General features: G+C 35.3%; 1 protein-coding gene across 1 annotated transcript in view; it reads right to left on the bottom strand.

The window, feature by feature from the left end:
- Positions 1–19722, bottom strand: part of LOC6036655 (mitogen-activated protein kinase 1) — a 167389-nt gene that overhangs the window by 92155 nt on the left and 55512 nt on the right. The window lies entirely within an intron of this gene.

Raw genomic sequence — 19722 nt, 5'->3', positions numbered from 1 at the left:
TTTTATCCTTTACATTTTATTGAAATTCATATCAAAGCCAAATTCAACAAAACAACTTTAACTTTTTTTATGGCATTTTGCCCAGTTGAACATATTTTTAGAGTTTTCATCGATCAATATTCAAAATTTTATTCAAAATCCAAACAGAAAACAAACATTTTTTTTAATTTCCACGGGAGCCATCCACCCAAGTATTTAAATATCGTGAAAAATAAACAGGTGAAATTTTCTTAAAGGTGACTTTAAAGATAAAAAAACTGAATAGAAAAAAACTAACTAATAAATATTAATTTAATGTTGAATAACCAAGCATAAATCTTTTAACATCTTTCAAAATTAATGAAAATATTGCTAAATTAATTTAGTTTCCTAAGTAAAATTTATGAAAATTTTTTTAGAGTATCAAATAAAGAGCAATCTATTTTCTAAATATGTTTCTGATGAATTAGAATTTTTCTATCTGTTTTTGCTCCTCCGTTTACTCATTGACCGGAGGAAAAGGGAAAGACGACTTCTTTCACTGAATGTTACTTTTTTAAAATTGTTTGCTTTTAATTGATTTCTAAAAAATCAATAAAATTTAAAGAAAAAAACTGTGCAATCTTTTAAAAAAATCACAATTCACTTGTTTAATAGAATTTAACATGTTTCGGTTGAAAAGACAGAGTTTGTAAAAAATACGAGAATATTTTTTTCTTTGACTGATTTTTTGTTAACATCGTTTAAGTTTTCGCAGCATTCACATCTTAGTTGATGTTGTATCAATTTCATGTTAATGTTGGTTTTGCTAACATTTTTTTAAATGGTTCATATCACATATTTCAAAACTAATAAAATTTAAGTCTTTCATGAATGAAATTTTGATTATATTATTATTTTTTCATGTCAAATTTATCAATCGAAAGCTTATAAAATTTAAGTCTTTTATGAATGAAATTTTGGTTATATTATTATTTTAAAGAATTGGTCTGAGAAAAATTGATAAATTTCACGGGATTTCACGGAAATCTTCAAATTTCACGAATTTCACGCTGTCCGTGAAATCGTGAAAAATCACTAACCCTAGTCATCAGGCATAATTGAACAAAGAAAGCGCGTGGTCGTAAAAAAATATTCGGAGTGAAAAGTGATTTTTTTTTGTGTGTGCCTTTTGTTTCACATTTTTGTCGTGTATTGTTTGCTGCGAGTAGAAGATTGCCCTCTGAAAATGCAGCGTCATCAGGCATAATTGAACAAAGGAAGCGCGTGGTCGTAAAAAATATTCGGAGTGAAAAGTGATTTCTTTTGTGATTTTCAAAGCCCTTCCTATATCATTGTTGATCGGAAGGCACGGCGTCAGGTGGATTGTGTTTAAATTTTTCGAATAAGGTTTTATTTTTTTGCGGTGAAAAAGCCATTTCTATATAATGATCGAAAGACGCACTGACAATTTTGATCGTTGAGTTAATAGTGGAGCAAAATAACTGTGTGTGAGTGATTTTGTGTGTTAACCAGAAAGACCTTCCCATAGCATCGTTGCTCGGAAGGCTCGCCGACGGGTCTGTTATGAAAGTCCTCCCCATAGCGTCGTAGCTCGGGAGGCATCGAAAAGCCAATACCTTATCCTACTAACCCAAAAAAATAATCACGTGATGCTTGAAGGAGATGCTGTGGATTCAACGGTCTCAAGCGGTATCAACAAGTATATAGCGAAAAACTATGTGCTTGATGAGTCTGCAACTCCAACTATCGGACTAACATTCCTCCCTTTCGTTGAACTGCAGGCTTCTTGGGAGGGCGCCGGTATTGACTTATAAAGTAGAGATCTTCAGAGGTTAAACAGTGAACGGATGGTTGGCTCCCACTGATCATTTTTGATTCATTGTTTAACTTCAGCTGATCTGTCAATAACGGAGTAGCAGCTCATTGGCAGTCAACCATGCTCATGCTCATGCTCATGCTCAGAATGGATGGAAAGCGTTTCATTTAAATCAAAACAATTAAAATTTTAAATCGAGGAATAATTTGCGAAAAATATGGTTTTTCAGTAACACTAAAAATACTGTTTTTAGAAAACAGTTTTTTATTCTTCTTTTAGTCAAATTTGTTTTTTTTTTCATGTTGAATCTTAAAAAGAAGTTAATTAACTTAATTTCGAAAAGAAAAAGCACCATAACCAAGGATGGCAAATAGAATTTTCGTGTTCAACATTATTCTTTCTGACATTCACCTCAAAGCACGACGATAAGTCCTGCCTAAATTAAAGGAATTCATGCTCTAATGTTCTCATGTCTTGATATTCCTGGCCGTTATTGTTGAGGAGATACGCACCGTTACGATATTTTATTCATGGAAGAAGTTTTTTTTTCTCTCATGTATGTAGCAGTTATTCAAAAAGTTCTCACGTCCTTACCAGAGGGCGTCTGAACGCATGTGGTACTGGCAACTTATTCGACCGGAAGAGGGTCCGAGAGAGAGCGCGCAAAAAGCGGGATATAAATAGAAAAATCCTTTTCATGAATTTTACAGCCTCACCCGACGGCCAGAGGCTAGAGGAATCTGTTTGTCAGACCGTTGATGAACTTGTACCGGTCTGTGGGCAATTTTTCATTGTCACGTGTCCTTCTCCTCTAGACGACAGAAACTCGTGGAAAAATGCTGGGCTGGTAGAACGCCAGCAACATACTGCGGAGGTCAATCCGCACGTCTGTGATAATTGAAAATCAATACCGGAAGGCTCGACCTGTGTGGAACCGGGGATCACCATGGTGATGGAAGCCGTCCCAATAGACGGATGCATTTGCAAAATACCAGGGATTTGCGGTCAAGGCCAACTCGGAAAGGCCAGGGCATCTGGCAGAGAAGTTTGAAGCTTTCCCGGGAATCAAGGGGCGAGCATTAGCTTGAATGTTGCTTTGAAGTGGCGAGAATGCAAGTTTAATTTGAATTTTGTTCAAAGCATTCAAAATGTGCACCAATTGTCGAGTAATGATGGTGCCAACTGTCTTTCGGGAATGCTTCACAGGAAATTCCAAACTGGTTATTCTGCGTGAGTTAACAGACAAGACTATAATAGAGCGCAGCATGAATTTAGGATGGTTGCACAATTCCTACAAAACGATTCGCTGAATTCACAACGAGTATTTGAAATTCTCGCAAAATTTTTAAACGAGTAGCTCACTAATAAACAATATAAATGTTCTCATAGTCTGCCATCTGAAAATGTCAGAAAATACTTTAACATAATATGTGAGTTTTTATTATTGGAATTCTCTCCTAGATCAGAACCAGAACACTTCATTGTATTTCCGTGCGAAAAACCACTCATTTCTGTTGGACCGTTAAAATTTCCGCTTCGTTGCAGCTCGTGAAGCCAAATCTAATTAAATTTATTTCAACGAATCAATCGGCAAAAAAACGAAATACTCCATTGAAGCCACTCAAATCCGCTACAAGTCGGGGGGTGCTTCCACTCCAAAAAGAGGGGTAATACACACACAGCCCATTCACCGGGCTGAAAATGGTTCCATTTCCCGATTTCACGCGTTTTTCCGCGAAACCCCGTGCGTGCGTACAACGGCAACAAGTCCTCGAAATCACTCGCAAAGAAGTGAAAAATTGAAAAATTCACACACACAACACCCGTGCTGAGGGTTTTCCAGCTGCTTTCAACCGAGTGTATGTGTGTTTGTGTGCAGTGTACGTTGCGGAAAAAGGAAAAGGCTTTTCCTGTGGAGTGGAAAAGGGGTTTTGTTGCTCCCGGTTCGTAACCCTTTCGTTGGCCTTTGAAAATGGTGTTTCTTTCGGGCGCGAGGCGCGTTTTTGTGTATTTACTCTCTTAAAAGTCCCGGCAAATCGAAACCGGCTTTTAGGGGGTGGCTTTGGTCCCGACAATTCAAAGTACCTTTTCCATTTGCAAGCTGGGCTCAGGTTTTAGTTTTTTTTTTTTCATCTGAAAAGCCTAATCTGCAGTAACGACCTGAAATTCCTAGTTCATAAGCCGATTTAGGCAATCAATTCTCGTCAGGAAAAAACGGTAAATGAAGACTACAGAATTGACAAACAATGCAGGAAGTGCATTGTGTGTGTATGCCACCAATCCGTTACCTACGGTCAACGGCAAAATGTAAAAATATTGTTTAGACTAAAACCCCAGTCTCACAAAGAAAAATGGCCAAAAACCACAAAATGGCCAAATCCCTTTATTTTTTAACATTTTTAAGATACAGTGGTCTTCACATGGATCGGACTTAGGACAATGGTTAACATGGCGACTTTTCTATGATATTGACAAATCGATTTTCACAATTGGTTTTTAAAAATTTTGACTTTTGGACTCTTGAAAACTAATTAACCTTCAAATTCAGGGTGGCCACTCAAATCTCATTTTGAAATTCCCAACCTTTTCCAGAATCTTAAAAAATAGGAATTTCTTACCTAAAGAATGATATCAAACAAAAAACTCTTTATTGAAAGTCAATATAAACCATCAAAAAATCTAAACGAATTTAAAGAAAATTAAACTATTGACAATTTGCGTAAAAACAGAAATTTAACAACAAATTCCTTTAAAAAACTTTTAAAAATTGAAGCACTCATTATTTTGATTCCGATTAGAAACATAAACAACTAATCTTTGCAAAATAACCGAAAGCCTAATAGTATTTGTTATTTCAATGTTTATTTTTAAAATTGGCAAAAGTATAGTTTTTGATACTTCGTTTCAACTGGAAATGACAAAAAGTTAAAGATTACTAAATTTAAAATTTTATTCTCAAATTTAAAATATGGTTGCTGTTAATGTTCCTTCAAATGATTTTGAAAACATCTAGGAATTTGAAAAAAAATGTTTACTAAGTATGATTTTTATGTTTTTATGATTTTTTTCCACAATGAACTATTCTCTACCAAAACCGGAAACGGATTTTATTTGTAGTTTTTATAAGGCTCAAGCTTTGTGGGGGCCTTCCCTATGACGAAAGAAGCTATTTTGTGTCATTGGTTCACCCATACAAGTCTCCATACAATTTTGGCTGCTAACAAAAATGGTACTTAAGAGAGGAGCGGCCGTGGCTGACTGGTTACGGTGTTCGCTTTCTAAGCGAATGGTCCTGGGTTCGATTCCCATCTGCTCCCAACGAGAAAGTATAGGAAGTATTAATCTTGAAAACTCTGAACATGAACGAAAAATCAAAGTCGCCCGAGTCGGGGTTCGATCCCCCGTCCTTTGGATTGGTAAGCAAAAATGCTAACCACTAGGCCATCACGGCTTGGTAAGCGACGTCTGGAATTAAGGAATACTGTTACTATCAAACTATATACGCGCTGGGTCCTTGTCCATTTGACAAGGGTTCGGAAGTTCTAAATAACGTTTGAACCCGATTGGTGCAAACGTTCTTCAGGGCGGGGCTTGTCGATAAAAGCTGAGGGACCTCGCGCTCGGCTAGCCAGCGTAGAAATGGGTCACCGAAGCTCGGCAGAGCTAACACCTTCCAAATGCCTATGCGAGTTATTTGCATGTATAGAATGTAGATCTAAAAATACATGGAAACAACTCAATTTGTAAGAAGCGACCGCGTGGTCCCGTTTGGTTGGTTGCACACACACACACACACTAACAAAAATGGTACTTAAGAGCAGGGATGGTATTTTCTCGTTTCCTCGCCGATGGCGAGGGCTTTTAGATATCGTCCCTCACTCAAATCATCAAATTTTCGGCGTTCTCCCAAAACTGCATCAAGAGAGCGAAGCGAAAACGACGCCGATGAAATAGCGAGAAACGAACAAACCGATGCGTAAGACGGAAAAAAAAATCTCTCACACGGCCAGTCCCCTCGCTCAAAAAGCAAGAGAAAGAGCAATCGTGAAATTATCTCGCCCGTAAGCCCTGTAGAAATAAGTTCATTTGTGTGCGTGAGCTCCAGTGTACGAATACAGCAATTTCGTGTGCGTGTTTCTCCGGTTGGAACGATAGTTCCATCGGAGCCAGCGATACGGTATTTCTTGGTTTTTGGTTTTAAATTTTTGCTCGGGGGACCCCCCCTTAGATCAAATTTTCCGGTGATAATTTTACCATATTCGTGTTCCTGAGACAATTTCACAATAGAAACATACACAAAAATGTTTATTTTCATCCATTTTAACCCTTTAAAAAATGTAAGTAAAAAAATTAAGAATCTGCTTTTTTCTGGTGTCATCTAGTATCCTTGGAAACGAACTTGATTTTCAATAAATGTGAATCGAAGATTTTTCAGGCAGATTGGTGAGGTCCAAACGACGTCCCATACAAAGGGGTATGCCCTGTTCGTGGACTCGCTCTTAAATATTCAAACAGCTGTAGCTTTTGAGTGAATTTTCTGATCAATTTGGTGTCTTCGGCAAAGTTGTCGGTATTTTTGAGGACTTTTGAGGAAAAAAATAGGTACACGGAAAAAAATTAGCGGATTTTTTTATCAACTTTTTTTTCCACTAAAACTCAATTTCCCAAAATACATACCTATTTTTTGATTTCCGAGATTTTTTGATATGTTTGAGTGTACAAAAACCCGCAACTTTTGAGCCATAGAGAAACATGGTCAAAAAATCTGCCGCCAAGTTATAGATTTTTGAAAAAAATAGTGATTTTTGGAAAAAATCGAAATTTCATGCAAAAAAAAAGATCCAAAATTGTTGAAAAAATGATTTTGGTGATCGCAGTTGGGGTTGAGTTGTGATACACAATATTCGATAGCATCGAGTAAAAAATACCTGGAAAATTCCTGTTTTGAACTGGAATTGCTCATTACATTTTTAGTTTCACTTTCTAGTTTTTTCCCCGAATAAAGAATTTAAACTTAATCATGTTTTCTTTGCGATGTTCTAGCTCAACCCGATTTGACGAAATTCCAATTCGGGAAATTTCCATCATTACGCCGAAACATCTCGATGGGTAATTTGACGAACCAGCAGTGTGTTGCCCCAGTTCGGAGAACCTCTTGTGGAATGAAACCAAATCTATGATACGATCTTCGGTAACCACTTTCGAAGGTTTTTTTCTTCTTTTTCTCTCTTTGCAGTATCATTCCACGGAATGTCCTGATGAGTGCCACGTGAACACGTATCATTGCAGGAAGGCACGTGTACGGACCGTAAACATGCAATTTCTTTCTCATTAATTTTGTATTACTCATCACCATCTCACGAAAGCGAAACTTTTTTCCTGGCAGAAGGGATCCTTGGACGGACGAACCCGGAGTCTGAGTGAGGGTGAAATTCACCTTTCCGTCACTGATGGGCTTATTTCTTTGCACAGATTTATTTTTTTCTCTCTTATGTGAAGCATACTTAAAGTATTCAAATTTGATGAGACTTTTTTCATAAAATCCAGACATTTTCTTTTCCAAAATGCTTCAATTTATCTAATAAAATGTAAATTTTCACATAAACACATAAGAATCCTTAAAATCCCTGTTACACATTAAGTCTTTTTGGCAACACTCTAGTCTTCCTCACGCTCTCGTGTTATGTAATGTGCTGTACGTACAATTAATAAGTTATGAGCCAACATCATTCAGAAGTCGACCCGGAAGCACCCCAAGAAGGCAAGAAGGTCGTCGGCTGGAGGCAAAATGCTGATGGGGAAAGCTTTTTGGCTTTACAGAGCTGGCGAAAGCTCCTTTGCAAAGAAACGTACTTATGCCAAGTACATGCCAAGCCGGTTCCAGGAATGTACCGTTATGATGGTCTTGCTGTTTCGACCTTTACCCCGGTGCAAAAGCTATCACGGATTGCCCTGATTCTTGGCTTTGAATGAGATGGTTGTGACGGGTTTGACATAGGTGAAGGCACGTCTGTAAACCGTAATTGTCTGCCCGTCTCGTAGTTTGAAAGGGTTACGAGCTGCTAGAAATAGCTCGGAAGTGACATTGGTAGCACATTTTGACATTCTGTTGATGAAATTTGGTGCATTTTACCTGAGAAAGAATATGGGTAATTCTCCGCCAGCTCACACAGCAGTTACCCCTCCCCCGCCTCAATTTGCGTGAACCTTTGTCCTAAGGGGTAACTTTTGTTTTTTGATATCTCGTGACGGAGGAGCGGTACGACCCCTTTCATTATTGAGCATGCGAAAAAGAGGTGTTTTTCAATCTTTTGCAGCCTGAAACGGTGGTGATTGATGTCAAAAGGACTTTTATGTAAAATTGTACACCCGATTTGATGGTATACTTAAAATTCTGAAAAAAATAACACTACAAAAAGAAAAAAAAAACACTACAAAAAGTTTTAAGAACTCTGCCTTTTTTTGTTATTCAACTGTAACATTTTTTGGAACATGGCATTTTAAGGGAAATTTAATGTACTTTTCGAATCTACATTAATTCAGAATTTAGAGCAACATTTTACATTTTAAAATGTCGTGTTTTTTTCTAACTTTGCAGGGCAAATGTTTAGAGTGTAATAATGTTCTACAAAGTTGTAAAGCAGACAATTACAAAATTTTTGATATATAAACATAAGGGGTTGCTAGTAACCACCACGAGTTATCGCGATTTGGCAACCCTGTCTCTAGTTATGAGTGATATTTATGTACTTTTTTGAAGCCAGATCTCAATTATTTGTATGAAAACTATGTCCGGATTTAGTTTAGTCTCAAGTTTTGACCACTTAAGTGATATTTTTGTACTTTGTTATTCCGGATGTAAAAAAAAGATAAAATTTGTGTCCAAAGCCGTCTTATTACCTACACCCAAAGTTAAAGATCGAGGGGATAGTCCTCCTGAAAAGAAAAGTGAGGAAAGTACTATTCTGCGTGAGTAAAGACCTCTCGCGTGTTCATTCGTCCATTGAAACAGATCATCCTATTGAGTGGCTTATTTGGACAAATGACCGCCACTTAATCACCGAACCATGGTGGCCCATACGGCAAAGGCACGGTTCATAAAGCCGAAGGTCATGGGTTCGAGTCTCGGTACCGGTACAATTTTTTTTGATAGATGAAGTTTTTTGGAATCCCATGAGTGATTTCGGGTTTTATCCTCTCAGTCTGCACACAGTACCATTTTACTACCGAATCGTGCTCTTTATCCTTTCGTATGCCGATGCCCAGTGGGCAAAAACGGGTGAAAAAACGGATCTTTTGATGCCTTCAGTTTCTGCCTATCGAAAGTATCATTTTTAAAGTAAAAAATTACGAAGAATCGATTGGTGGTACTCTCATTAGTGCCAAATGACGGAAAGTGGTCCATTTTACCCCATTTAACCTTTTTTAGGGTGTTTTTCTCAATTATCTTCAATTGCCGTAGTTTGCCGCACTTCTAAAGTAGCTTATTTTATGAAAAAATTACGAGAAATCGATTGGTGACACTTTTAATGGCGGCAAATGACGGCCAGGGCCAATTTTTGCCCCATTTACCCCCTTTTTATGTGTTTTTCTTTAATATCTTGAATTGCTGTAGGTTAATACAGTTTTAAAGTATGTTATTTTATGTAGAAAATCGCGAGGAATCGATTACTGACATTTGCATTGGCGGCAAATGACAGCAAGGACCCATCTTGCCCCAGTTACCCCATTTTATGTGTTTTTCGTTAATATTTTTAGTTGCCGTTGTTTTTACACTTTGAAATATGCTATTTTATGTAAAAAATCACAAAAAATCGATTGGTGATATTTTCATTGGTGGAAAATGACGGCATGGTTCCATTTTGCCCCATTTAACCCTTTTCAAAGTGTTTTTCGTAAATATTTTGAAATGACATAATTTCCTACAAGAACCGTTTAAAATTTGATGTAAAAAATCACGAGAAATCGAGTGGTGGTGTTCTCATATGTGGCAAACAACGGAAAAGTCCCGTTTTGCCTCATTTACCCCATTGTATGTATTTTATTTAATATTTTTAATTTATGTGGTTTCCCAAAGTTAATAAAAGCTATTTTTTAACAGAAAATCACGTAGAATCTATTGGTGCTATTTCATAAATACATTGAACATGTCGTGATTTCCTATACAGTTTACAAGAATGTTATTGTACAATGCCAATTTTCCCAAACGCAGAATAGACTGCCTTTTAAATAAGTTTTATTTTTACCAACATAAATGTGTCAAACTATCAAGTGCAAATCGTCATTCTTATGTAAAATTGTCTGATCTTTAGGATAAAAATATTTTCAGATTTCCAAAATCTGACATAATATTTGAAGAACAGTTTTTAAAATTTGGATTCGCTAGGAGACGGTAATTTTAGCGAGTTGCAGACTGGATTTTCGCCATGTGATATGATGATTGTCTAAGCCCAAGTTGCCTAGGAATCGTTAATTGGGAATAGAACAAATTCCACCTGAACTAGATTCTCACCACCATGGCAGCCGTCCATTGCCAGCCGCTCCCATCTCCACCGCGCACCAGGGACAAGGAAAGGGATGCGGAAGACGGGAAGTGTTGATGCTCCACTTGTTTAAGGGGTCAAACGCAAGTCACCACGGTGTCCCCAAGTAAGTTTCGCTTGGAGTTGGACGGTTTTTGGGGAGGTACATGGTCTGAGGAGCCACCCTAGGCGAGTGGGAACGACCGTTTTTGCATTGTTGTTCGAATTCTTCGTGTTTTCTCATTTCTAATGGGAAAGCTTTTTCAATTCTTCTCACCCTCTTATTGGATGAATTCTATAAGTCGCCCAGGCTATTTATAGCGAAGTAATGCAGGTTCATTTCAAATGCGCCTGTATGCAATGCAATGCATTCTTGTATGTTCTGATATTCAACTTGCATTCAATTTTATTTTCGTCCGTTTCTTGGATTCAACTATATCAGTCTAAGTCCTACTCAAGCTACCAATGCTTCACGGTAAAGTGGAAAGCATTTTGCTTGCCAATCCTAAGGACAGGGGATCGAACCCCGCCGTGAGCTTCATGTTTTTTCAGTAATTTCCAAATTCAATGAGTCCAGAACTTTCTCGTTGGGAGCAGATGGGTATCGAACCCAACCCCATTAGCTTATTAAGCGAACACCGTAACCATTCAGCCACGACCGCTCCCTTAACAGTTTTTAAAATTTGGATTTAAAAAAAATCGGAATCACTGTCAAATGTCACTCTTGCTATGCTATGCTATGTTCTATCTTCAAGAATGGTTACTCTCTGCTTGAAAAAAGGACTAAGGACATTTAAAAGTACTTTGTTGTCTAAAATTTCCCCGTTCAAACAACACGGAACAACCAAAAACTGCCTCAACTGTCAACGTACCGACACTTTTGATGAGAGTATCAAAAACTCCTCACGGAAAGTTTTCCCATCGTTTCACCGTTTCGCTCGTGCACGTGTGAACCGCCTCCAACCACGAAAATCAAACAAAACTTTGGCAGATATTTACCCGCAAATGAATGGGGCAGCCGCCTTCACAACATTATCCGCTGTCAATTAGCGCTCCCTGTCCCTCCCCCTGCTCAAAACTTTACTTTGTTCCATAGAACTAGTACCGGCGCGCGCGCGGTATGGGTGTAAACTGAGTTCAACTTCCACGTGGGAGGCCCTGGTATGTTTGCGCGCGCAAAAGTTAAACTTTTTTCATTAGCACGCGGCGCTGAACGTCAAAGAAAAGTTTCTCCAGCGTCGCAAAACAGTTTGCAACACTTGCCCACACTACACACACACCTAGAACGATGGCAAGTAATTAAATCTCAACAGGAGTCGTTTTTTTTGCTGCAATTAATCGCTGCCTTTGAAGGAATTTCCCTGTGGTACTTTCACATCCACTAATCCACGTGCAACCGGTGCTCATTAAAAAAATCTGGTAGAAAATTTGAAATCGGGAAATCTGTACCTAGTCCTCTTCATTTTAACAAAGTATTGCATAATTTGAAGCAGGAAAAAAATCGCTTCTCCACAAAAATTTAGATTTGAAGAGATGATTACCAACAAGTACACAAGGACGAAACTACGAGTACAAAATGAGACCCTCCATCAAGCAAGGAGATGCACGGTGTGTTTAAATTTCACATTAAATTTCAAGCACACGAAAAGTGCAATGAGCGATTGAGACATTTAAGTAAATTTTCAAAGCAGACTAAATCATTAATAAAATGGGAACAACTTTAAAACCCACCGCGTGGCCCCACCGTCACTTGAGATGATGATGTTGGTGGTGGCGCGCCAGAACACGAAAAAGAAAAAACTTCACCGGGTGGGAAAATGTTGGGGTGGATCCGCCTGGAGGTTGGTGGAAGCCATGAAAAGTGCACACTCGAGCAGTACACGACGTGGTGTGGTAAATCTTCCGGGAAATTAAGGACCGTAAATTATCTGCACTTGTGCACAGGGATGCCAGATGAAATTTTGAGTTATCTGCAAATTTGTTTTTCAAATATCTGCAAAAATCTGCAAATTTAAATACACGTAAAACTAGGTTGATAGATTCGTATGCTACAATTTTGTTTAACTAAATTATGATGTTTAACTTAAACAACGTTGAATGTATGTTTTATGTACTTAAATCTGTGTGAAAACAAATTGTTTAGCTACAATTATTTGCAATAAATTCCATTAATTTGAAAAAAACGTAATAAAATGTAGATTACCTTTTCGATAAAACGACAAACAATATTTTTAAAATTAAAACATTTTTATTTTATTTCTCAATGTGTTTTTCTATTTCAAGGTTAGGCTAATATCAAAATACTTTTCAGGGGTTTTTCCAATGTGTTTCGAAAACAAAAATTTTACAAAAAAATTAACTGCCATTTAAAATAATTATAAATAAATAATTAGGGCACGGCTCTTAGTTTTGTGATACTTTTGAATAACTTAACAAAATGTTAAAATAAAATTAGCGATAGTCTTATTTCGTGCTGTATTGTATCTAAGGAAATTATTGTTTCAACGGTTTAAGCAGATTTCACGTAATTATAAATATGTTTTTGAATCTCTAAAGTCCATGTAGCATATTTTCAGATAAGTCCAATTTTTCATAACTATTTTAATGGCTTATTCTTCTTGTACCACTACTATTTGTATGGTCATGTCAGTTATTAACATAAACTTCAAAATTATTTTATTTATTATAAGTGGAAAGGAGTTTTTGTTGCATCTCGCAGTTGAAATACATATGCGATAATTTTCTAAATTGATACGAAAATTCTTATTTATTTCAAATATTTATACGTCTCTGAATTATAATTCATTAACACAAAAATTTATTGTTCGCTATTCATGATAAAAAAAAGAAAACAAATGGGAATCAAAATGCTGAACTAAAACAATTCAATATATTTTTTGTGATTTCTAAAGATTCAGTTCAAAAATATCACAACAACCTAAAAAAAAAGTTGTTTATAATTTTAAAACTAATTTCAATAACTAAGTTAAATCTCTCCCGCTCATGGTTTCTTCAGAGTACCAAAATTTTGAACTTTAATATACTGACTCAACTTTTCATGGTGCTTCAAGTTGCAGTTGTTCATGTAGAATGTATGCTAACATATCTCCAAATTTAATCAAATTTGGTTTAGCACAAGCAAAGTTACAGTGCGAAATGTAAACAAAAATGGGCCAATTTCAGGGGTATAAATAATAACTGTTTCCAAAAGCCCGTAAAAATTACCAAACGCGACATTTTATGAAACAAACCTTGGACAAGAACCCCTGTGAATAACATTGTGAGTTTGGACCGATTTTGAGTGTTTTTCAACCTTTTCCATTAGGTGCACCAGAGCATATGAGCAACTAAATATTCAGGAGCACTTTTTCCAAATTACAAAAAAAAAACATTTCAATCAAAACAAAAGTTTATAAACGTTAAGACTATTCAAAAACAAGACAAAACATTGTTATTAGACCGATGGTTTTATTATCTTCCTTAATTTTGATGAAAATGGGTGTTTGTGAGTTTTGAATGAGCCAATCAAAGAGCATGAGCATGAGCATGAGAGATCACCCATGGTTGCCCCTCCGTTGCTGAACAGAACCGTAATATCCTTTCAGCACTACTGATTATATGCTTCGACGATCTAGTGGTGTTTCCCTTATCAACAGCATGTATGAATGCGCTGAAAAGATAAAACACCATGATTGCTAAAGCTAGATCAGTTGCGAATAGGTAACAGTCATTGGCCACCAACGGCGCCCGCCATGTCAGTTTGTAGATCTCGATTTTAAGGGACGGGAATGTTAGTTAGCGCAGGTTGCTACTAGGGCAGCTGATTTACTCTGTGCTTACACCCCACAAGCGCCAGGAACCTGAAAATTTGTTAGAAGGACAGGGTGCTTGGTCAGGATTCATCATAGAAGATGATGATGCGACCCAAAATCATAGTGTTTGTTGAAAGGTATTATGTTTTAATCTCAAGGCAAGCAATCGGATGCTGCGGATGAGTCATTTCCCGTTTATCGGCTGTTAACTTTTAATTGAAATAGATTTATCTTAGACAGCCGGCTGTGGAAAGATAGAACCAAAATTATTTGTAATTAAATGATGAAGGATTTAACAGTCTGACTTTTTAATTGAGATGTTTTTACGAGTTTTACATGATTCATGTTTAGTGGGGTACTGATTAACGAAGCGAACGACGAGTTACGATGTTTATCGAGCTGAAATGGTATGATAAGGTTTTGTTGTTATTGCACACCGACGACGAACGCGAAAAAACCCTGCGACCCGACCGAAAGGCATCGCAAATAAGACTGGCTCAATTGTCATCGATGACAACCAGAACCAGCCGCACTTTTACACACATACACGCACGCAAAAAAAAACGAAAAACACACCGACGACGAACGCGAAAAAAAAACACGACCCGACGGAAAGGCATCGCAAATCAAACTGAGGAAATGAAGAGAAAGAAAATAACATAAAAAATAAAACCTGATCACATAAAACCTACTCACATAAAACCAATCACCCAATGCACACAAATAACAACACAAAAGAGACGAAAATTATCACGAAAAAACAGAACTGCGCGTCTCAAGAAGCACTGCACTTTTGATGGCATTATTCAATTATTATGCCCAATCACCCCATGCACACAAAGAGCGACACAAAAGAGACGAAAATTATCACGAAAAAACAGGACTGCGCGTCCACCGAAGCACCGCACTTCTGATCTGAGTTTTGAATGAGCCAATCAAAGAAATCTGAAAGTGCAGAGATTTTAGAATTTGTATTTCATACTTCAGAAATATGGTCTTACAGAAAAGAATAAGTAGTTTTAAACAAATTTCGATGCATTTTCAAACAACTGAGCCAATAGATTTGAAGAAAATCAGTTTTTGTAATATAGTTGCTTAGTAAAAGTTGCTTATCCTATGGGTGCGCCACTTCAAATTCAACTTTTTTGCACCAATTCGATGTTTATGGGTTAAAGTAAAGTATTTCCATTATTGTACCAAAATTTTACCATTTACTTTTTTTTACGATAAGCAAACAGCTCTGGGCGTTAGAGGGTTAACGAAATAAATCAATGTTTTACATTTTTAATTTTCTTGTAAAGCCGTTGAAAATATTTTTCAAAGTTTATGTCGCCCCTCCTTCAAAATTTGTCAAAAAAAAATCATAGGAAAAAATAGTTTTAAAAACTTCAAAATTTCAATGAAAATAAAAATTAAATCAACTGAAAACAATCATGTTAGGGCTGGATTGAAAATATTTTGAATTTATATGAAACTCCAATGCACAGCACCGCAAAAAACTTTTTTTTTCGCGAAAAATAAAATTTTCGTCAATATTTAGATATTTTGGAAACTAATGATTGCAAAACTACTGGACAGGTGTATAGTATAATGCATTTTAAAACACTTTTTTCATTCAAATGTTTAAATCATGGCTCGTAAATTCAATTTTTAATCTTTTTTATTATTTTTTTGCTCTCCCTCGACTTTGGTCAGAGTCGAGCGACATAAACTTCAAAAAATATTTGCAACGGCCTAGTTTAAAAAATAATATAATGAAACAGTTAACCAAAAGATAATATTGTCGATGGTAAAATATTTCAATAGTTCATCACTAACAAATTTTTTCAATGATTTTGTGATCAGAAAATCACCAGGCTAGCTCAAATCTGGCCCTGGAGAATCCAGAATATCTCCAGCCAGGAAACCGGAATCTAGGTTTTGAGGCATCGTGTTCGGTGTTAAATTACTGAGCGAACGAACCCAAAAGAACTAAAATTGGTTTAGTTTGAGCCAAGATATCGAAATTATTGAATATTAAAAACCCAAGTGATACTTAAATGGTTTATAAATCTGTAATGTAAACATTAAAAACTTTAAAATACGGTCCACACCAAAATCTCCTTAACCTTCGCAATTTATTTATTATGGAAAATCAAATCACGTTAAAAAAATTAAGTCGTTGAGGTCATTTATGCCCCAAAACCATCTAAAGTGATCTGGAAAAATGTAACGTGTGTAAGAATGTTTATAAATATGTACCCTTTAGGCATTTCAAACATTATGTTCAGAAACATAAAAAAAATTAACCTAACTCTAAATTTTGTGAAGTAACTCATGCTGAAAATTGTGGAACAATAAGTTAGTTAAAAGATGAATTCTTAAAAATATTAAAAAAGCTGATAAAATGTTTTTTTTTAACATTGTGTTTTTTTATTTGTTTATCACAAGTAAATCTGTACAACTTCATAAAAGTAAAACTTGGATCAGTCGAGTCTGGGCTGTATGTGTTATCATAAATAAAATGATTTTTTTTGTTAACATGTAAAAGTTAACACTTTATTGTCGTTTTTCTCCTCGATAAACTCGATAAACAAAAAAAATGCAGTCGTTTTGATACAAACAGTGATGAATCCATACTCTAATCTTCTTGCAAAATCGATTAATCTTTTATTTGATATTTTCGCTCAATCTTTTCCTTAACGGTCCCATAAATTTAAATGCATGGAGAGACGTTTGTTGCATATTAAAATAAATAAAAATATGTTAGATATTAAACTTCATATTAATATTGCCAAAGTGTTTTTTAAATAAAAGTTTCATGTTCTTATTTTTTTGTATATTTTAATCAAAACTGAATTGAAAAGCACTTAAATTGCAATTAATGTTTTAATTAATCTTATGTATGCCGCTAGCCTATAGTCCTATAGTTCCATTTTTTGTGAGTTTAATTCATCCTCCAATACCTACAATTTATTTTATTTTATCCTGTGTTTTAATTTTTGTCCAGCATATTCTGGATTTATTTTGTTAACAGTTGAGCTTTATTACAAGAAATTCCTTCAGATTTGATATTTTTGTGTGCCATTAATAAACCATGAATTAAAAAGTTTTGATGGTGAAATGGTATTGAAATATGTATAAAATGAAGATTTTATGTTATATATAAATTGAATTATTTTACTTCTATAGCGATTTTGCTATTTCATGTCAAATATTAAAAAAAAATAATCAAAACTAATGTCATGTGCCCTTTCAGACAACTAGAAACGCTTTAATTTTTTTCTGTTTTTAAGTTTATCTTCATTGGATTCTTCTGTGAGCAAAAATTTCTTTTTAAATATCTATTGTATTAAAAACTAATTCTAATTTTTTTAAATAATTTTTGTGCTGCCAAATTTTTAAGAAAAATTGTAATAGTCGTTAAGAAATTTAGAATTATAATTATTGTAATGAATCTAATTAAATAAAAAATAGGCGTGGAAAAGAAGTATGCAACTAACGTTTTTTGTACAATTTACAAAAAATATTTGAAATATTTTGAAATGATTCGAAACACAAACCCATAATTAAAAACAAGGCAAACAATATGTGTTGAAATAATTTTATTTTAATCACTTAAAAAAAACTAAACTTATCATTCTTTATATGTGAACGCCTTAAGTTATCTATACATCAGACAAAATCATACAAGATTTTTTTTCTTTTACATCTAGAGTTTTTTTTAAAAGGTCCTATAAGCTATTGTCTTTCATATGTTTATAGGACCTTTTCGAAAAAAAATTCTAGATATGTATTGTAATACAAACAGTAATGAAGAAAGTGCTACAAATTTATTAGTAAAAGGGACCTGTTTATTAGGAATTCGTATTCATGTATGATTCTTTTGCAATTTGTCGTTTAATATATAAGAAAAAATAAAAAGATGAGATGAAAACTAAAAAAAAACATTTGCAACATCATTGTTGATTGAATTGGGATAATATTTGTTACAACTTGTTAGTTTATGTTTTTGGCAAATTGAAATTAGCTGTTTGTCATAAGCTTTAAGCTAACAAAAATAAATAGGTTATCTAAAACAAAACTCACTGAAAAAAATCATCAATCAAATTTGGCTGTAGCGGTTCAATTAAAAAAGATACTCCGTACATTTTGACATATTCGAAAAAAATATTGATTTTGACCAACGTTTTACTACTGAGAACCACATTGAAAATCTTATGTAACTTCGCACTTCCATTTATTTTTTTGTTTTTAAAAATAAACAGAGGTAGACTTAATACTTAATTAATACTCAATACTCAATACTCAAATTGAATTTATTTATGTTTCCTAGGGTAATTCAAATTCGAGCTTCTTCGGAACTACCCCCTGAAATCAAAGATTGACACATCACTAGGATATATTCCAAATTTGAGCTCATTCTGACCACGGGTTCCTAAAAATATGGTGTCTTGAGGGAAGTTTTTCTTAAATTAATGAAATTTCTACATCTGAGAAATGGTTAGAATCGGATAACTATTGCGCCCTCCAAGGGTAAAAAAGTGAAACAGTTGTCATTCTCCATACATTTTAATGATTTCTCCCATACAAATTTCATACGATTGGTCAGAATGAGCTCATATTTGGAATTAGGGACAGCGTTTTTTTAACAATAGCCAAAATCTTGGTAAACAAGCAACTTCAACCTTTTGAACACCTAGCTTTGAGGAGGAATCTTGCAGTAGAGTATACCAAAGCCATGTTGTAGAGCGCACAATCTGATTTGTATTTTTTTTTTTTTTTGCGACAATTCTTAAGTGATTAAAAAGAATAGTTGGTAAAATACTTGCATATTTTGACAGTAATCAAACTTCATGTGGGTCTAAGAAGATTTTTTTCTGAATTTATAAAATGCTCTGTACAGTTGGGTTACTCATCTTATTCAAAGAAATTGTCACAGAAGGATTAAAGTTTTTTTGCAAACCTCACCGGTAAAATATCTGCAAAAATCTGCAACAAAAAAGTTGTCTGCAACAAATTTCGGAAATCTTCAAATTTGCAGAGAAATCTGCAAATCTGGCATCCCTGCTTGTGCATGTGAGCCGCGCGTTGCCATTTAGATTTTCGAGGTGTGTGTGTGTGTTTTTTTTTCTCCCACAAGGACACTTGCACACGGCCGCAATAAAACTTGTCACGAGAGTCACACATGGGACTAGGAATAGGATTTATTCGCATTTTTTTTTACGACGCAAGGAATAACGAATCAATATTTTTTCCGAATAAAAATATGCATGCATCGGTATTCAGTGCCAGCTGACAATCCTCCGTCACCGTCGTCATACGCCATAGTAAAAGTGTGTCCTTTGATGCGCAATCGATAAAGAAAAAAAAACACAACGTTCGCATCGATACGCACCGAGAACCAACTGGGACGTTGAATAGCACAAATACTTTATCAGGATTTGTTTCGCTCAAAAGCAACGGATCAATTTCATGTCAAAGCTAATAAATCACTGTCGAAATGTGAAATACTTCAAAAATATCAAAATCAAATTTCATAAACAATACTGCTGCTAAATGTAAATTAAGCATTTTCTCATAGATTTCAATAAAGATAAACTTCATTTCT

This window comes from Culex quinquefasciatus, chromosome 2 (genome assembly GCF_015732765.1).
Source record: "Culex quinquefasciatus strain JHB chromosome 2, VPISU_Cqui_1.0_pri_paternal, whole genome shotgun sequence".
NCBI lineage: Eukaryota > Metazoa > Arthropoda > Insecta > Diptera > Culicidae > Culex > Culex quinquefasciatus.
The sequence above is the reverse complement of the archived record's forward strand: the minus strand, read 5'-3'. Positions and strand labels throughout refer to the sequence as shown.